The sequence below is a fragment of the Ambystoma mexicanum genome, chromosome 1q (genome assembly GCF_040938575.1).
Source record: "Ambystoma mexicanum isolate Mex_15411 chromosome 1q, UKY_AmexF1_1, whole genome shotgun sequence".
NCBI lineage: Eukaryota > Metazoa > Chordata > Amphibia > Caudata > Ambystomatidae > Ambystoma > Ambystoma mexicanum.
In genome coordinates this window covers 282,437,114-282,454,941 of record NC_090922.1, presented here as the reverse complement: position 1 = coordinate 282,454,941, position 17,828 = coordinate 282,437,114, and positions in this window count along the sequence as shown.

Here is a 17,828-nt window from a genome sequence, read left to right as displayed (position 1 = left end):
GGGAGACATGGGTGGGGCCTGGTGGAGGCTGCTCCTGCACTGCTGGGGGGTGGGGGTGGTGGGAGACATGGGTGGGGGCCTGGTGGAGGCTGCCCCTGGTGGCTGGGGGGTGGGGGTGGTAGGGAACATGAGTTGGACATGGGTGGGGGCCTGCTGGCAGGTGCCCCACAGTGCTGGGGGGTGGGGGCGGTGGTAGACATGTGTGGGGGCCTGGTGGAGGCTGCCCCTGGGGGGTGGGGGGTGGGAGTGCTGGGGGACATGGGTGGGGGCCTGGTGGAGGCTGCTCCTGCACTGCTGGGGGGTGTGGGTGGTGGGAGACATGGGTGGGGGCCTGGTGGACGCTGACCCTGGTGGCTGGGGGGTGGGGGTGGTGGGGAACATGAGTTGGACATGGGTGGGGGCCTGCTGGCAGGTGCACCACAGTGCTGGGGGGTGGTGGTGGTGGGAGACATGGGTGGGGGCCTGGTGGAGGCTGCCCCTGGTGGCTGGGGGGTGGGGGTGCTGGGAGACATGGGTGGGGGCCTGGTGGTGGGTGCCCCTGCACTGCTGGGGGGTGGAGGTGGTGGGAGACATGGGTGGGGGCCTGGTGGAGGCTGCCCCTGGTGGCTGGGGGGTGGGGGTGTTGTGAGACATGGGTGGGGGCCTGGTGGTGGGTGCCCCTGGTGGCTGGGGGTTGGGGGTGCTGGGAGACATGGGTGGGGGCCTGGTGGTGGGTGCCCCTGCACTGCTGGGGGGTGGAGGGGGGTGGGAGACATGGGTGGGGGCCTGGTGGAGGCTGCCCCTGGTGGCTGGGGGGTGGGGGTGCTGGGAGACATGGGTGAGGGCCTGGTGGAGGCTGCCCCTGCACTGCTGGGGGGTGGGGGTGGTGGGAGACATGGGTGGGGGCCTGGTGGAGTCTGCCCCTGGTGGCTGGGGTGTGGGGGTGGTGGGAGACATGGGTGGGGGCCTGGTGGAGGCTGCCCCTGGTGACTGGGGGGTGGGGTGGTGGGAGACATGGGTGGGGGCCTGGTGGAGGCTGCCCCTGGTGGCTGGGGGGTGGGGGTGCTGGGAGACATGGGTGGGGGCCTGGTGGAGGCTGCCCCTGGTGACTGGGGGGTGGGGTGGTGGGAGACATGGGTGGGGGCCTGGTGGAGGCTTCCCCTGCACTGCTGGGGGGTGGAGGGGGGTGGGAGACATGGGTGGGGGCCTGGTGGAGGCTGCCCCTGGTGGCTGGTGGGTGGGGGTGCTGGGAGACATGGGTGAGGGCCTGGTGGAGGCTGCCCCTGCACTGCTGGGGGGTGGGGGTGGTGGGAGACATGGGTGGGGGCCTGGTGGAGTCTGCCCCTGGTGGCTGGGGTGTGGGGGTGGTGGGAGACATGGGTGGGGGCCTGGTGGAGGCTGTCCCTGGTGACTGGGGGGTGGGGGTGGTGGGAGACATGGGTGGGGGCCTGGTGGAGGCTGCCCCTGGTGGCTGGGGGGTGGGGGTGATGGGAGACATGGGTGGGGGCCTGGTGGTGGGTGCCCCTGGTGGCTGGGGGGTGGGGGTGCTGGGAGACATGGGTGGGGGCCTGGTGGTGGGTGCCCCTGCACTTCTGGGGGGTGGGTCGATGGGAGACATGGGTGGGGGCCTGGTGAAGGCTGCCCCTGCGCTGCTGGGGGGTGGGGGTGGTGGGAGACATGGGTGGGGGCCTGGTGGAGGCTGCCCCTGGTGGCTGGGGGGTGGGGGTGCTGGGAGACATGGGTTTGGGCCTGGTGGAGGCTGCCCCTGGTGACTGGGGGGTGGGGGTGGTGGGAGACATGGGTGGGGGCCTGGTGGAGGCTGCCCCTGGTGGCTGGGGGGTGGGGGTGCTGGGAGACATGGGTGGGGGCCTGGTGGAGGCTGCCCCTGGTGACTGGGGGGTGGGGGTGGTGGGAGACATGGGTGGGGGCCTGGTGGAGGCTTCCCCTGGTGGCTGGGGGGTGGGGTGGTGGGAGACATGTGTGGGGGCCTGGTGGAGGCTGCCCCTGCACTGCTGGGGGGTGGGGGTGGTGGGAGACATGTGTGGGGGCCTGGTGGAGGCTGCCCCTGGTGGCTGGGGGGTGGGGGTGCTGGGAGACATGGGTCGGGGCCTGGTGGAGGCTGCCCCTGCACTGCTGGGGGGGTGGGGTTGGTGGGAGACATGGGTGGCGGCCTGGTGGAGGCTGCCCCTGGTGGCTGGGGGGTGGGGGTGCTGGGAGGCATGGGTGGGGGCCTGGTGGTGGGTGCCCCTGGTGGCTGGGGGGTGGGGGTGCTGGGAGACATGGGTGGGGGCCTGGTGGTGGGTGCCCCTGCACTGCTGGGGGGTGGGGGGGTGGTCGACATGGGTGGGGGCCTGGTGGAAGCTGCCCCTGGTGGCTGGGGGGTGGGGGTGCTGGGAGACATGGGTGAGGGCCTGGTGGAGGCTGCCCCTGCACTGCTGGGGGGTGGGGGTGGTGGGAGACATGGGTGGGGGCCTGGTGGAGTCTGCCCCTGGTGGCTGGGGGGTGGGGATGGTGGGAGACATGGGTGGGGGCCTGGTGGAGGCTGCCCCTGGTGACTGGGGGGTCGGGGTGGTGGGAGACATGGGTGGGGGCCTGGTGGAGGCTTGCCCTGCACTGCTGGGGGGTGGGGGTGGTGGGAGACATGTGTGGGGTGCTGGTGGAGGCTGCCCCTGCACTGCTGGGTGGTGGGGGTGGTGGGAGACAAGGGTGGGGGCCTGGTGGTGGGTGCCCCTGGTGGCTGGGGGGTGGGGGTGCTGGGAGACATGGGTGGGGGCCTGGTGGAGGCTGCCCCTGGTGGCTGGGGGGGTGGGGGTGCTGGGAGACATGGGTGGGGGCCTGGTGGAGGCTGCCCCTGGTGGCTGGTGGGTGGGGGTGCTGAGAGACATGGGTGGGGGCCTGGTGGAGGCTGCCCCTGGTGGCTGGGGGGGTGGGGGTGGTGGGAGACATGGGTGGGGGCCTGGTGGAGGCTGCCCCTGGTGGCTGGAGGGTGGGGGTGGTGGGGAACATGAGTTGGACATGGGTGGGGGCCTGCTGGCAGGTGCCCCACAGTGCTGGGGGGTGGGGGTGGTGGGACACATGGGTGGGGCCTGGTGGAGGCTGCCCCTGGTGGCTGGGGCGTGGGGGTGCTGGGAGACATGGGTGGGGGCCTGGTGGAGGATGCCCCTGGTGACTGGGGGGTGGGGGTGGTGGGAGACATGGGTGGGGTCCTGGTGGAGGCTGCCCCTGCACTGCTGGCGGGTGGGGGTGGTGGGAGACATGGGTGGGGGCCTGGTGGTGGGTGCCCCTGGTGGCTGGGGGTGGGGGTGCTGGGAGACATGGATGGGGGCCTGGTGGAGGCTGCTCCTGCACTGCTGGGGGGTGTGGGTGGTGGGAGACATGGGTGGGGGCCTGGTGGACGCTGCCCCTGGTGGCTGGGGGGTGGGGGTGCTGGGAGACATGGGTGGGGGCCTGGTGGAGGCTGCCCCTGCACTGCTGGGGGGTGGGGGTGGAGGAAGACATGGGTGGGGGCCTGGTGGAGGCTGCCCCTGGGGGGTGGGGGTGGTGGGAGACATGGGTGGGGGCCTGGTGGAGGCTGCCCCTGGTGGCTGGGGGGTGGGGGTGCTGGGAGACATGGGTGGGGGCCTGGTGGAGGCTGCCCCTGGTGACTGGGGGGTGGGGGTGGTGGGAGACATGGGTGGGGGCCTGGTGGAGGCTGCCCCTGCACTGCTGGGGGGAGGGGGTGGTGGGAGACATGGGTGGGGGCCTGGTGGAGGCTGCCCCTGGGGGGTGGGGGTGGGGTGGTGGGAGACATGGGTGGGGGCCTGGTGGAGGCTGCCCCTGGTGGCTGGGGGGTGGGGGTGCTGGGAGACATGGGTGGGGGCCTGGTGGTGGGTGCCCCTGGTGGCTGGGGGGTGGGGGTTGTGGGAGACATGGGTGGGGGCCTGGTGGAGGCTGCCCCTGGTGACTGAGGGGTGGGGGTGCTGGGAGACATGGGTGGGGGCCTGGTGGAGGCTGCCCCTGGTGGCTGGGGGGTAGGGGTGCTGGGAGACATGGGTGGGGGCCTGGTGGTGGGTGCCCCTGCACTGCTGGGGGGTGGGGGTGGTGGGAGACATGGGTGGGGGCCTGGTGGAGGCTGCCCCTTGTGGCTGGGGGGTGGGGGTGCTGGGAGACATGGGTGTGGGCCTGGTGGAGGCTGCCCCTGCACTGCTGGGGGGTGGGGTGGTGGGAGACATGGGTAGGGGCCTGGTGGAGGCTGCCCCTGGTGGCTGGGGGGTGGGGGTGCTGGGAGACATGGGTGGGGGCCTGCTGGTGGGTGCCCCTGTACTGCTGGGGGGTGGGGGGGTGGGAGACATGGGTGGGAGCCTGGTGGTGGGTGCCCCTGCACTGCTGGGGGGTGGGGGTAATAGAGGACATAGTCAGAATGATATTTAATAGTTATTGATGGAAGCAACAATAATCTTTCTTGATCTAGATAGTATAGCATACATTTTCGAATGATTCACTTGGAGGTGTTTGTGACTTAGATATTACTTTTATTCACTTGTCATATTACCGCATTGATTTTATGAAATTAAAAGTGTTATCATTGGTAACTTTTTTTGAAATATAATGCAGTATTACATGAAAGCAAAAAGTATCATGTGAATAAATAATAAGACTACGATTTGATTTGCAATCACCCTTTAGATTATTGTTTTATTTTCATTGCAGTGTATCTGTCATGTAGTATGATGTTGCTGAAAACTTAAGATTTAAAAGGAAAACTGACAACTTTAAATAAAACACTTAGTAAATTGAAACAATTTGAAAAAATGCAATGAACAATTATTGTATAACATATTTTTTATTGCCTGTTAAATATTTTAGTAAAATGCTTGTTTAAGAATGGCTCGAAGCACACAGGCAGTTATTACTAATCGAAAGCAGAATGCCAGTCTTTTCATAAATAGAAAGCAGAATCCCAGGCTTTTCATGAATCCACCAGCAGAATTCCAGTCTTTTCATAAATCGACCATGTAAACACTTGATAGGCCACACGCCTGTACCATATGTGTAACAGATACAGAAAAGCTTGTTGAATTAATACAATAATTACAATAATCTTGTTTGTCCTATCATCTAAAATACAAGGCATTGATATGTTTTTTAAAAAAGTGCTTTTGTGGGTAAAGAACTGACAGTAAAGTTCTTTTCAAGTAAGGGTGGTATGATAATGTGCACGCCCTTTCGAAACAAGAAAAGATCTGTGCATAAGGAATTATTAGCATTAAAGCCAAAGCAATGTTATTGGCTTGAAGGGAGAACTTTACCTTTTTTCAAACATAAGAAAATTGTTATCGTCACTGAACCATTGTGCTCACATTTTAGTAGAACAACATACAAAGCTATTCACAGCTTAAGCTCAAGGTTGTCATGAATAAAGCATATAAACACAAAACGTACTGAAGAACAAGGGTGAACTGTTGCTCTAAGTTCATACATAAGTACTGAATAAAGGGTCCCAGGAATGACCCTCCTCACCCTCATGAACATGACAGCCTGAAGCCAGGAAAGCAAGATGCCAATCACTGTTTGGACAGCCTTCAGGAGGGCCAGGGACAGCTACATATGCAAACAGATATTCGCTCAGACAACCATTCAAACATTGTCTAGTTATTTTATGAATACAGGTGCCACAAACACTGATGATGGATCCAAACGCCTCAATGGATCAGACTGACTGATAATGGAAACCCATTGTGCTGATGTCATTATTGACTCAAGCAAACTCTCACCCATGCACAAAGATACATGGACGCACACATGAAGAACATGCTTACACAGTTATGTAGATAGAGGACAGATACATATACATACTGTTGAAAGCATTTATCTTTTTCTCATTAACCAAACGAAGGAATGCAGATGCAAGGCGAGAAGAAGAGATGCAGAGCAAGCTTGCAGATGCTTTTTGCAACTAACCATATGGAACTACAGGAATGTATAAAGAACCTGGAAGGAGCAAGATACTACTAACCTATATGAAACTTAGCACGGTACACACATATAGAAATCATAGGATAACTGTAGTGAGGTTACATGAAGGCACGCCCCTCGGGACAAGAGGCAAAGAAAAGAAGAATTAGGCTGCATGAAGCAGCAGGCCAGGGCTCGCAACCAAGGTCAGAGGCGAGCAGCACATTCCTAAGCTCAGAGACAAGGAGCCATCTGCAGGAAAACAGACCACATGGTTCAGCCGAGCCAGACAATGTTTATTCAACTGCAGTGGGAAGAAGAGCAGTTCTTAGTGACATAGACATGAAGTGAAACATGGATTCCTTAACAACGTTGCAACCCTGCAGGCACTGTGAAAGGCAAACTGATAATATTAACAGCTACACTGGGAACACATGGCGCCTCCTTACGAGTTTGGAGGCAGCCATGCCGCCTCCAAACTCGGGTCCGGGTCCATGGTCCCGAATGGGGAAATAGCAGGCCATTCCAACCTTGGAGGACCCTGTATTTCCCCATTCAGGGAACACATCCCCATTCCCATTTCAGCCCCCATAGGGCTCAATGGGAGTGAGGAGGGAGCTAACAAAGGGCCCGTTAATAACGGGCCCTTTGTTAGCTCCCTGGTCCACTCGTGGGACCCGCAAAGGATGTCTGGTCTGACCAGACGTCCAGAGCGGGTCCCGCAAGTGAACCTCGTAATAGGGAGGAATGGGATTAACAGCATCAGCACCTTTACCGGCGGCGTTAAACCCATTCCGCCTGCCTCTTAATGAGGCCCATAGTCTTTCTCATCAGCTTGAGAAGGTGCACTGAGCACTGAGAACAGATCTGGGTTCCAGGATTGGGGAGATCAGCTCCAGCCAATCAGGGAACACAAATCCAGGGGTGGATGTCAGAGGACAAGGGCCAATGGTAATCCTGCAACCCTGCAACAATGTAATAGATAGTTTTGTGGGGAAGGGTCAGGGAAGCCGCCTGACATGCAAGGTCCAATAGAGTAACTTCTATAGGTGGCATGCACAGCCAGTACCACCCCAACTCTACAATCATATACCCTCATAGTTTTTTTTTTGGGAAGTGCCCATGTTGTGATGCGTTATCTGAACAGAATTTTGAGCACCAGTGCAGAACAGTGATTTCGGAAGATTCTCAATGTCCTGTATGATCCCTGTCTGTTTGTATAATAACTACAGTTCTATCTTGCCCGTTTCTGATTCCTATGTCTGTGTACTGGGGAAGGGTTCATTGGGCCCTTGGTGAGCGAATGGTGAGCTCATAGTGTGACCCCAGTCCCTCTGGTATACCCAAGCCAACAAGTTGGTAGCAGAGGTATGGTTAACTACACCCATTTGGCATAAAGGTGTCTCTTCCGTCAGAGCACTTGGAGGGCTGTGAGGCACCTCACGGAGTGTGAGATCCATGTGAAGTGCACCCCCATGAAGAGGCCATCAGGAGTCAATTTGAAAAATATCCTGCCAGCGGTCCGTGAGGAGTCCAGCAGACAAGACGGGGGCTTCAGCAGCTTTGGGAAAGCTGGTAGTAGTGTCAGTGGATCATGGAGTTTAAGTATTGACTCAGCCACATGGCAACTGAGGGGGTGTTAAAGAAATGTTGGGTATGTGGTGGTGAGAATGTTTTTGAGTATCTTTGAAGTATCACTGAGTATTGTCTAGTAGTATTGAGTACTGTGAAGTTTAGTAGGGAAAGGAACGGAGGTAGATGCCATTTTTTGTGGCTAGGAAGCATTCGGTCTTGAGGTAAAAGGTTCAGGTGAATAACCTAGACTATTGACTTAAGTGTACGGATGAAAAAAGTTATGTAAATATTGTATTCCCTGTGGATTAGGTGTTTAGCTTGGGCCATGGATGATGATATCCCCGCATGCAGGGCTTAGCAAAAGGAGCAAGCATAAATTGCGGAAAGTTTTCTTCTGGTTAAGTCTGAAAGAGGTGTTTTTTCTCCTAGATATTAGGTACAGATTGAGCACAAGAAATATTGGTATCGCCTGTCAGGAGGCAGGAAGACAGCTGTGGTTATATGTCGAGTTTGTGAAAATGGCTGTGGTGAAACGATAGCATTGTGAGCTTTGTGAGTGATTTCTATCATTCTCTTATGTAGTGAAGTGGTGACATCACCTAGAAGGCCTGTGCATAGGACTAGGAGAGCAGGTAAAGGAGTTGGTGTTCACAATTTACAATTGACAGAATAAGCTGTTCTGTAGAGGTGCGTGGAAGGTGCATGCACAAGATTGGTGTGTGTGCCTGAGGAGGCAGAGAGAGTTGTAGAAGGATGATGCATGGAGCATGCCTGGAAGATTGGTTGGGAGCAAGAGAGGCTCCAGATAATTGACAAGAACTGGTATTTGTGAAGTTGAGAAAACAATATTAAAAGTATTTGTGTGTTTGAATAATAGCGAAAATATTGAAAGCCGTGACTTGAGGGCAAGTGATTATAAACCAATGTATCAAGGGAAATGCGGGGGATACTCCCCTACAGCGCCTGTATAAGGCCTTTCTGTGATATAAGTACACACAGATACAAGAGGATTATAAGGGGAAATGTTTGAGCAGTTGTATGGTGATATTCAAGCTCTGAAAAATGTTTCAGGAGGACAAGGGGAAAGTAGCAAGGCATCAATGGATGCTGAGCCAGCAGGACACCCCCGGGTGCAGCGCCCTCAGCCCCCACAGCCCCCACCTCATCCTGACCATGACAACGAAGAAGCTACAAGAGAAGCAAAGGGATTATACCGCATATGGGAATTAATAGCAGCAGAGAGGTACACAAATTCAACAGGTAAAAGTACACCATATACCAAGGCAGAAAGAGTCATGCAGCGGGACCCAGACGAGTGCTAAGGAGGTGCAGGAAAATATAGCATTGAACGAGTGGGTAGGAGGACAAATACTATTGAAATTAGATGAAAATACCATGGAGAAAAAAGAGGGGCAGGTAAGGAAGTAGGTGGATATAAGGGAAGACGTGAAGCACAGGAGTGGGCAGAGATAATGGAAGAAGTAGAAAGGAAAGAAACAAAGAGAAGGAGGAACGGGAGAGGGTGCAAAGAGAAAGGCAAAGGGAAGAGGAGGAGTGGGAGCAGCGAGAGATGAGGAGAAAGAGGGATCTCGAGGAGATAGAGAGGCAAAGAGAGGAAGACGAAAAGGAAAAGCAAGTTTTGGTAAGAAGGGAAAGGAGGAAGTGGGAACTAGAGCGACTAGCAAGAGAGTGCAAATACAAAGAGGAGGAGGAGCGAGCAGTAAGAGACATAAGACTGAAATGGGAATTGACTGCGTCTGACGATAAAGAAGGGATATATAGGCATGCAGAGCAAGATTGAGGCAAGACATATGAAAAGGCAGCTGTGTGCCAGACAGAACCAATGCAGGGTCCTCCATGAGAGGGGGATGGTGGGAACCTGATGGACTTAGGAGAGGAACCATGGGGAGACAAAGTACTGAGGAGACTGAGCTTCCATGATGATTTTGACTGTGACCTGGGAGACACCGAGTCAGAAGATGACTTGGTAGAGAATGAGGACGAGGGGAGGGGGCAACCTGTTCGTCGATCAACGGGGAATAAGACTGACTGAAGCTCGACATGGGGAGCAGAGAGAGATGCAGGGGAATTGTGGGGTGACAAAGAAGAGACCACGACAGTCCAGGGATACATCACACAGCCTGGATGTGAAAACCCCAAATGTGCAGAGGCTTAGGGACCTCCCAGCATGAAGGAGTAGGGAAATGGTAAGGACATTCACTGCCACCAAAGACACTGAGGGATCAGAGGGTGAATATCATTTGACACGAGGATTGGACAGAGAGATTGGGTTTACTAAGATGCCCTTACTGGAAAAGGGAGGACGGTGACCTCAGTACATACCATGGAAGCATATAGACAAGGAAAACCTGAGGTGTAGGCTACCCTCATTGACCTTGGGTGCAGGGAAATGGATATATGAGATGGAAAGGATGACGGCAGGACAGAAATTAGCAGTAGGGGATCTAAAAGGTTTATTTGTGGCGGTACTTGGATAGGCTGCCAGTGACGCATGGAAAAGGGTGAGTTGTTCAGGAGTGACAACGCAGAACACGGTGCATGATGGTTCACCTTTCGCTAACTGCTGAGCAGCCGTAAGGCAAGCTCTGCGGAAACAGTACCCCAACACGTCAGACATTAGTGCGTTTATGGTATGCAGAATGGGGGAACACAAAGACCCCTTACAATTTATTCAGGCTATTCAAGAGTTATGGAGCCTTAAAATGCGAGAACCGTGGGATTAAACAGTGGCATGATTCTATCATATACTATGCCTGGGGTTACCAGAACAGGTGCAAAGGCAACTGAAAATGTTGGTGGGAATGGAAGCAAGACTATGGTCAGAAATACAACTCACAATCGTACATTACTGCAGGTTAATTCAAGAGAATGCGAGGAAAAGTCACAAGGGAAGAAAGCAGGAGGAGGCGAAGTTAGTGTAGAAGAAGATGTCTAAATACGCCATACAAGGGGCAGTATTAACAAGCACGGGAGGACAATGCGCACCACAGACACAGTACGCACCACTGCCCATGGGAGGAGGGTTCATGGGGCCTGGAGATGTGCAGCATGGGTTTTAAATAAGAGGGGGGCCAGCAAGGGGAAGCGGGTATGTGCAGCAAATGCAACAGAGCCAAGGGGGATTTCCGGGAGGGTATCAAAAATATGGGCAACAAATGCAGCAGTGTCCAGAAGGGTTTTCTGGGAGGTATCAGAGACAAGTGAGAGAACCGCCCCAGTGCTGGGTGTGTGGTCAGATAGGACATATCTCAAGGGTATGTAGAACCAGAGGAGGGATGCAACAGAATGGGGGAATACAATACCAGCCAGCATATCCAGAGGAAAAAAAATAATTCTATTCCCAGGGCCAGACGCAGCAACAAGGACAGACACTAAACACATACCCGCCGACAAACCAGCTCATGACACCACAAATGCACATCCCTGTGTAGCAGTATTCACAGACACCACAGATACCACAGATGCAGGGAAACATGAAGAAACGATGGGACAGTAACATGTGCAGACTCCATAACGACAACTCCCATTAGGAAACTAGGGGTTCACAGTGGTCGGGGGCAACCCATTCTTGGGAAACAGAATGTCGTTATACCCATAATTGGATAGCCCACATATGGACTTGATGTGTTCCACATTATCGATTAGACCTAACCCTGTGGAGGACCACGCATAGGGGTGACTATGTTAGTGACAAAATGTTTTACTTTCTTGTAGAGACAGGGGCAACTAGATCCTGCCTCCTGGAGGGGAAGTATAGTATGTCAGGTGATGCCATGAATGCTCAAGGGTTCTCCGGGGTGACGAAATTGGTTCCTTTTACAAATGATATTGCACTTTCTGTAGGGAAACACGACTAAGCTTTAGCCCTACTATGTTCTTGACAGACACCCATAAACATACTGGGGAGAGATATCATGAGCAAACATAATTTGATCATTTCATTCACTGATGAGGGGATATTGTGTTCCATGCCAGGGATACACCTTCTAAACGTGAGGGAGATTATTCAAGCCTATTGTGGACAGACAGTAATGTGGGGGGTGCCGGTAGATGAGGAGCTGTTCCAATATGGGACTGAAATACTAATAGCATGGCTCCCAGGGATTCAGGGGATAATGTGGCAAATTCCAAATGAGTACTTATTCAGACCACAAATACCATTAGATGACAAGGAAGGGACAATAGTGCCACTACAATTAAAGGCAGTAATAGTGGGGACTACTGGATAGCAGTGCATGGGACAGACAACACAGGGGGACGATGGGGAGCAGTGATCGCTGTGGCAGAAGGAAACAGGTTGACCACAATTACAGACGAAGAACCATTCAAAGGCAACAGATCAGATCATGTGATAGGGTTCACAAAATGAGCATCACATATTGGGTGAGCATACATTACAGAGAGGTACCACAGAGGATGGCGATGATGCTAAAAGAACCAGCGATATTTCTCAAGGAAGACTTTGCAAAGGTCCTCAGCATCTTATGGACCACAAGTCCCTATGAGGTGGGGCTTCTGAAAGGGATAGGAGCACTGAAAATCAAACTGAAGCCAGGAGCCATTTTACCGACAGTTAAACAATATCCACTATCAAGGGAGACAGACAAGGTTATTTATGAGGCCATAGCAGCACTAGTAAAGGAGGGCATCCTAGTGCCATCAAAATCACCATGCAACTTGGTTGTGTACCCTGTCAGCAAGGTAATGGTGGTTCATGGCATTTTATATAGGACTTGCACCATCTTAACCACATTGTAGAAGCAGAGTTTCCTTTAGTTCAAAATCCAGCAACACTTTTGTGTATCATTCCCATGGAAACTGCCTGCTTCACGGTCATAGATTTGAAGAATGCATTCTTCTCTATACCATTACACCCAGAGTCACAGGACTTAACTTCATTTCTATATGGAAATAAGAAGTAGAAACATACAAGACTTCCTCAAGGGTACTGTGAATCAACTTTCATATTCAACAGAGTACTCCAAATGGACTTAGGCAACGTGCAGATGAAGAGCATGGTTTCACAGTGCGTAGATGACATATTGATTTGCAGCAATACAGATGAACAGTGTAGAAGCGACTCGGTACACATGTTGACAGTGCTAGCAGAAAATGTTTACAAGGTAGACAAGGCCAAACTTCAATAATGCCAAACAGAAGTGTTGTACATCGGACAACTGATGTCCCAAAACTGGAGAAATGTGACACCAGGAAGAACAGAAGCAATGTGCTGGACAGCAAAACCCACAACTGTGAGACAAATGCAACAGTTCCTAGGACTATTTAACTACTGCAGGGCATGGGTACTCCACTACGGAACTTAAACTAAGCCCTTATTGAGTGCACTGAAGGAAGCACCAAGAGGGGAAAAGACATTACAATGGACAAAATAAATGACTGAGGCATTTGACTAACTGAAGGAAACAATATGCACAGCTCCAGTGTTGGGGATTCCAGATTATCAAAAGGATGTTTTCTTAGTCTCACAATCTAATGAAGAGTTGATGACTGCAGTACTGACAAAGAGGACAAGTATGGGGCACAAGCCTCTAGCTTACTACAGTGGGAAATTAGACCATGGCCCTCATTACGACCCTTGCGGAAATTGAAAAACGATGGCGGAAATGCAATACCGCCATCGAATAGCGCTCGGTGCAACTATGACCCGTCACCGCAAAGTACGATGCCATTAGCGACACCGTAGTGAACGCCAACGCTAACTGCACCAAGTACGCGCACGCGCGCCATGCCAAACCGTAAATACCACCATGGCGCAAGGGTACGCGAATTCCGACCCTAGCGGACATGTACCTAACGCCATCAAGCACGGCGGAAAGTACCATTCCGCCATGGTGAGAAGTACGGCATCGCGAATCAACCGTAAACGGCCCCACTGAGTGCCTGTACACCGCTCCCTGCCCACATAGTACAACTCCCCGTAGGTGCAATGAAGTCACAATGCAACCAGTGAAATGTACAAGTCACCCATGCATGCCAACGAACAAAAGAATCACAAGAGGGGCCAATGGGAGCTGCAGGGCACAGATGGCACGAATACAGAAGCCATTCCAATGGACATGACCACAGTCCCCCACCAAGAAACGCACGCATTCACAGGCACCTGTGACCAGCATAATTCCGAAAATCACATCATTCCACCAGTCCACCTGGCTGACCGGCATCTGTTACACAAAACCTAATCCCCCGCCCCTGAGCATGACATCATTCAAACAGTCATATTGGCAGCCCTCATCCCTGACCTCACTGGGATTCGTAGGCAAACGCGCCCAGCACAGTACCACGCAACTATACTCCGAAGCTGGAACCCAATGCAGATCTCCTCACAATACATCGCTCCCCAAATAGGAATATGCCACATCACTTGCAAAGAAGAACGCTACACGGCCCATATCAGAATAGAAATTTAATGCACAACAAAATCACCAAGCCCATGCAGCCATTAGGCCATGAACTCCAAAACACATTTCACCATTGTGGGCTGCATCCGCAAGAAATGACCAGCTACTTCTTGTGTGACGCCCTGTTCCTTCATGGTACACAGAGCCACATTCACGTACGAAAAGGCAACATGGAAGCGCACAGAACCGCAGGGCCGTCCCAATGGGGAGGCACTAGTCCAGCTGAAAGGCCGAAATGTTGCTCCGAGCCACTAGTACTGCGTAAGGGCATGTGGCCCATTGGCGATCGTCCCATAAGATCGTAATGCTGCTCCACTGATTAACACAAAGCAGCAGGTGTCGGGAGTAAAAGCCATCTGCAGGAGTGGCATACAGATGGCAGTGGCAAAAGGGGAGGAGATACCTGTCAACCAAAAGAAAAGAAAAAGAACAGAATGGCCATCAGAACTACATTCGAACAACTCACTTCAATGATCACACTAAATCCACAGCCATATGCATGCTAGCCCACTCCAAAGGATCATCACCACCCCAAAACCACTTGCGACTCATAACTATCTATATCGAGGTGTAAACACCATCACAAACGAGTGTACCTGTGCATGCGTCTGTGAAAACAGAATCCATCAGATGGGATTGGTAACGTGCATGGACACAAGTGTCTGAGGGCGCGTCGAGACAGGGAGGGCTCAACAAGGCCAGATAGACGATGGTCCCACTATGGCAGCCCTGCATCACATAGCGCAGGGGAGGCGGACAGATTCCAAGAAGCCCTGTACATGGCAAACACTGTATCAAATCATCTGTCCATGCATCCATTCATCATTCCCTCATCCCGGTATAAAAACGCCTGAATATTTACTCACATAACATTAGAAATATCCATTGAGTCTGTGCGTTATGCAGCCTGCAAAATCCACTGTGCCCCAGCCCGTAATTCCAGTGTTGTGAAGTAACATGTATTTGGGAACGTCCGGCCTCATCGTCCACTTCGCTATTGCGCATCCCAAACTATTCATATCAATCATTGCATCCTCGCCATGGCCCCTGTCTCAAGGACATTGAACAATAGAACGTTATATTTGCAGTCAGACCTGTGGGCATCTCCTCGCCGCTAGCTGATAACCGAAAGCGCCGCCCTTCGAATTCCTCATTTGCAACATCACGTCGAAAAGGCATCTGTGGCCGCTTGAAATCACAAATTAATCCATCTAGTGCGGCTGTGTGTGAAAATGGCAACTGGCTTCACTCACAAATGGGACGCCCCGCCCGTCGTTGCAACTCGGTACAGTGATGCATGAGGGTCCACCGTTACTCGAGTACTACGTTCCACTGACCCTTCACAAGTCTGTTCGCGACTGCAAAGATTGTATGTGAAACAATGGGACCATAGCCGAATGAACATATCAACCAATGTTACACGGCCATCGGGTACAAATACATGATTGCATTAGCAAGATGCCATTCCTCGAATTGCAGCGTTGTGTGCGGGACGTGCTCGGCCAAAGGGGAGAGCAGTTTGCACAGGTGGAATGAATCACCACAGGTGGAGGCCATACAGCCTGAAAACACATAAATTGCACACCCAGTCTCCTCCCACAACCACACCCACTCCGAAATGCTACCGGCAGGACTCGCGATGTTGGCCCTGGGGGACCTGATAGCACTGCAAGTACTCCAACTCCAAGAAGAAGACGAACACCAACTACAACCGGCCGCACGGAGGAGACGCAGGAGGAGGAGGAGGGCAAGGCAGGGCCAGCAAGGGCCGCCAGCACAGCCACTACCACCACGCAGGCAGCCCGCAATCCCACGCCTCCGAGCACATCCGTTCAACCTCACTGATGAGCAGATCCACACCCTCTACCGTTTGGACCGGGACACCATAGCCGCCATTGTGGACATGACACAGGCTGACCTTGTCAGCATGATAGATAGCCCAACCGCCATCCCACCCCTACTGAAGGTGGTGTCTGTACTCCACTTCCTGGCCACAGGCACCTACCAGCACACAGTCGGACAGTTGCATGGCATTTCTCAGCCACTGCTCTCACGGACACTATTGCAAGTGCTCGATACCCTCCTGCAGCACGCAGACGACTACATCTCTCTACCACGCTCGGAGCAGGAAATTACCAACACAAAAGTGGGATTCCATGCACTTGCCGGCATACCGGGTTGCCTTGGTGCCATCGACTGCACCCATGTGGAATTGGTCGTCCCACATGCCATGGAGGCCCAGTACCGCAACCGAAAACAATTTCATTCTCTGAATGTACAAATGGTGTGTGACTCCAACAGGATCATTACACATTGTTGTGCCCGATTCCCTGGATCAACCCATGATTCTATGGTCTTGAGGAACTCTACAATACCACGCTACATGGAGCGACACGCAGGGAACAGATCCTGGCTACTCGGTGAGTCTCATTTCATGCATGATGATGTGGGGTATGTGATGCGGCAATGACCTGGCAGGAAGGGGGGGGGGGTGTGTGCGTACGTAGCAATGGCATTCCACATAATTCGTTTATCGTCCACATACAGGTGATGCTGGATATCCACTGAAGAGATGGCTCCTCACACCAGTCCGGAACCCACGGGACCAGCATGAGGAGGACTACAACCATGCCCACTCACGTACCCGTGTAGTCATTGAACAAGCATTCGGCCTACTGAAGACTCGTTTCCGCTGCCTCAGCAGGTCTGGCGGGGCACTCCTGTACCGCCATGAGAAGGTTGCAAAGATGGTGATGGCATGTGTCATGCTCCACAACATGTGCGTACGTAGAAATGTGCCCATGCCCCCTGACGCAGAACTGCAAGCACCTGAAGATGGTCATGATGAGGGTGGGGATGTGGCAGCACCTCAAGGAGTCTGCGAGGCACAGGAGGGCCGTGACATTCGTCAGCATCTCATTGATGCATGCTTCTAGCACTCACGCCTGGTGGCTGATACATGGACACGGTACTCGTGGCACTGTGTGTGTCTGGTACATGCACAATATGGACTGTACGCCTATGATGGCCTAGTACACAAAGATCATTGTCCACACATCTCATTGGTTGATCGTGCATTGTTTATGGCATATGTGATATCATGTTAAACACCCTATCGACCCGCCACCCAAGTGAGCCCAACACACCCCCTCCACCCTCCTACCTCCCCCCCGAACACCAGTGTCCAAAGATGCTCATTGTCAGTGGGCAGTCGCTATTGCAAGCCCCCTCTGCGGGTATCAGGGGCACCCCTGCCTGTGGAGCGCAGGTTCCTCCCAGATCTACGTTGGGGGCTGCCCTGGACGGAACTTGCAACGGATGATGTCTCTGCCTGCTCACGTCCATGCATGTCCCTAAGGGTTTGTGAGAGCTCAGTGAGCACACGGCGCACTGCGGCAAGTTCGGCACATACGTCTTTGGACGTCGCATGCAGTTCCCCCCTCAGGCTCTCGGTGCTTCTCTCCATTTGGACTCTCAGGCTCTCGGTGCTTCTCTCCATTTGGACTCTCAGGCTCTCGGTGCTACTCTCCATTTGGACTCTCAGGCTCTCGGTGCTACTCTCCATTTGTGCCCTTAGTGTCCCTGTACTTCTCTCCATTTCTGCCCTAAGTGTCTCAGTTGATGTTTCTATGTCTTCCTTAGTGCCCCCACATTCATCGGCATGGTCCTTGAGGAGCGTGGCCAGTTGCTGCTGTTGCACGATTAACTGGTCGAGGGACTATTGCCTCTGCTGGGCCATGGCCATTTGCGGTGGTGTCACAGAGTGGCTGTTCGCCTCATGTTGCCCTGCCACAGGGCTTGTGGGGGATGGCCAGTCGTCGTCTTGTGGGTGCCCCTGCGTGGTATCCTCATGGTGTACGGGATGGGACAGACAGGGGGATTGGGACAGGTCATGGATGG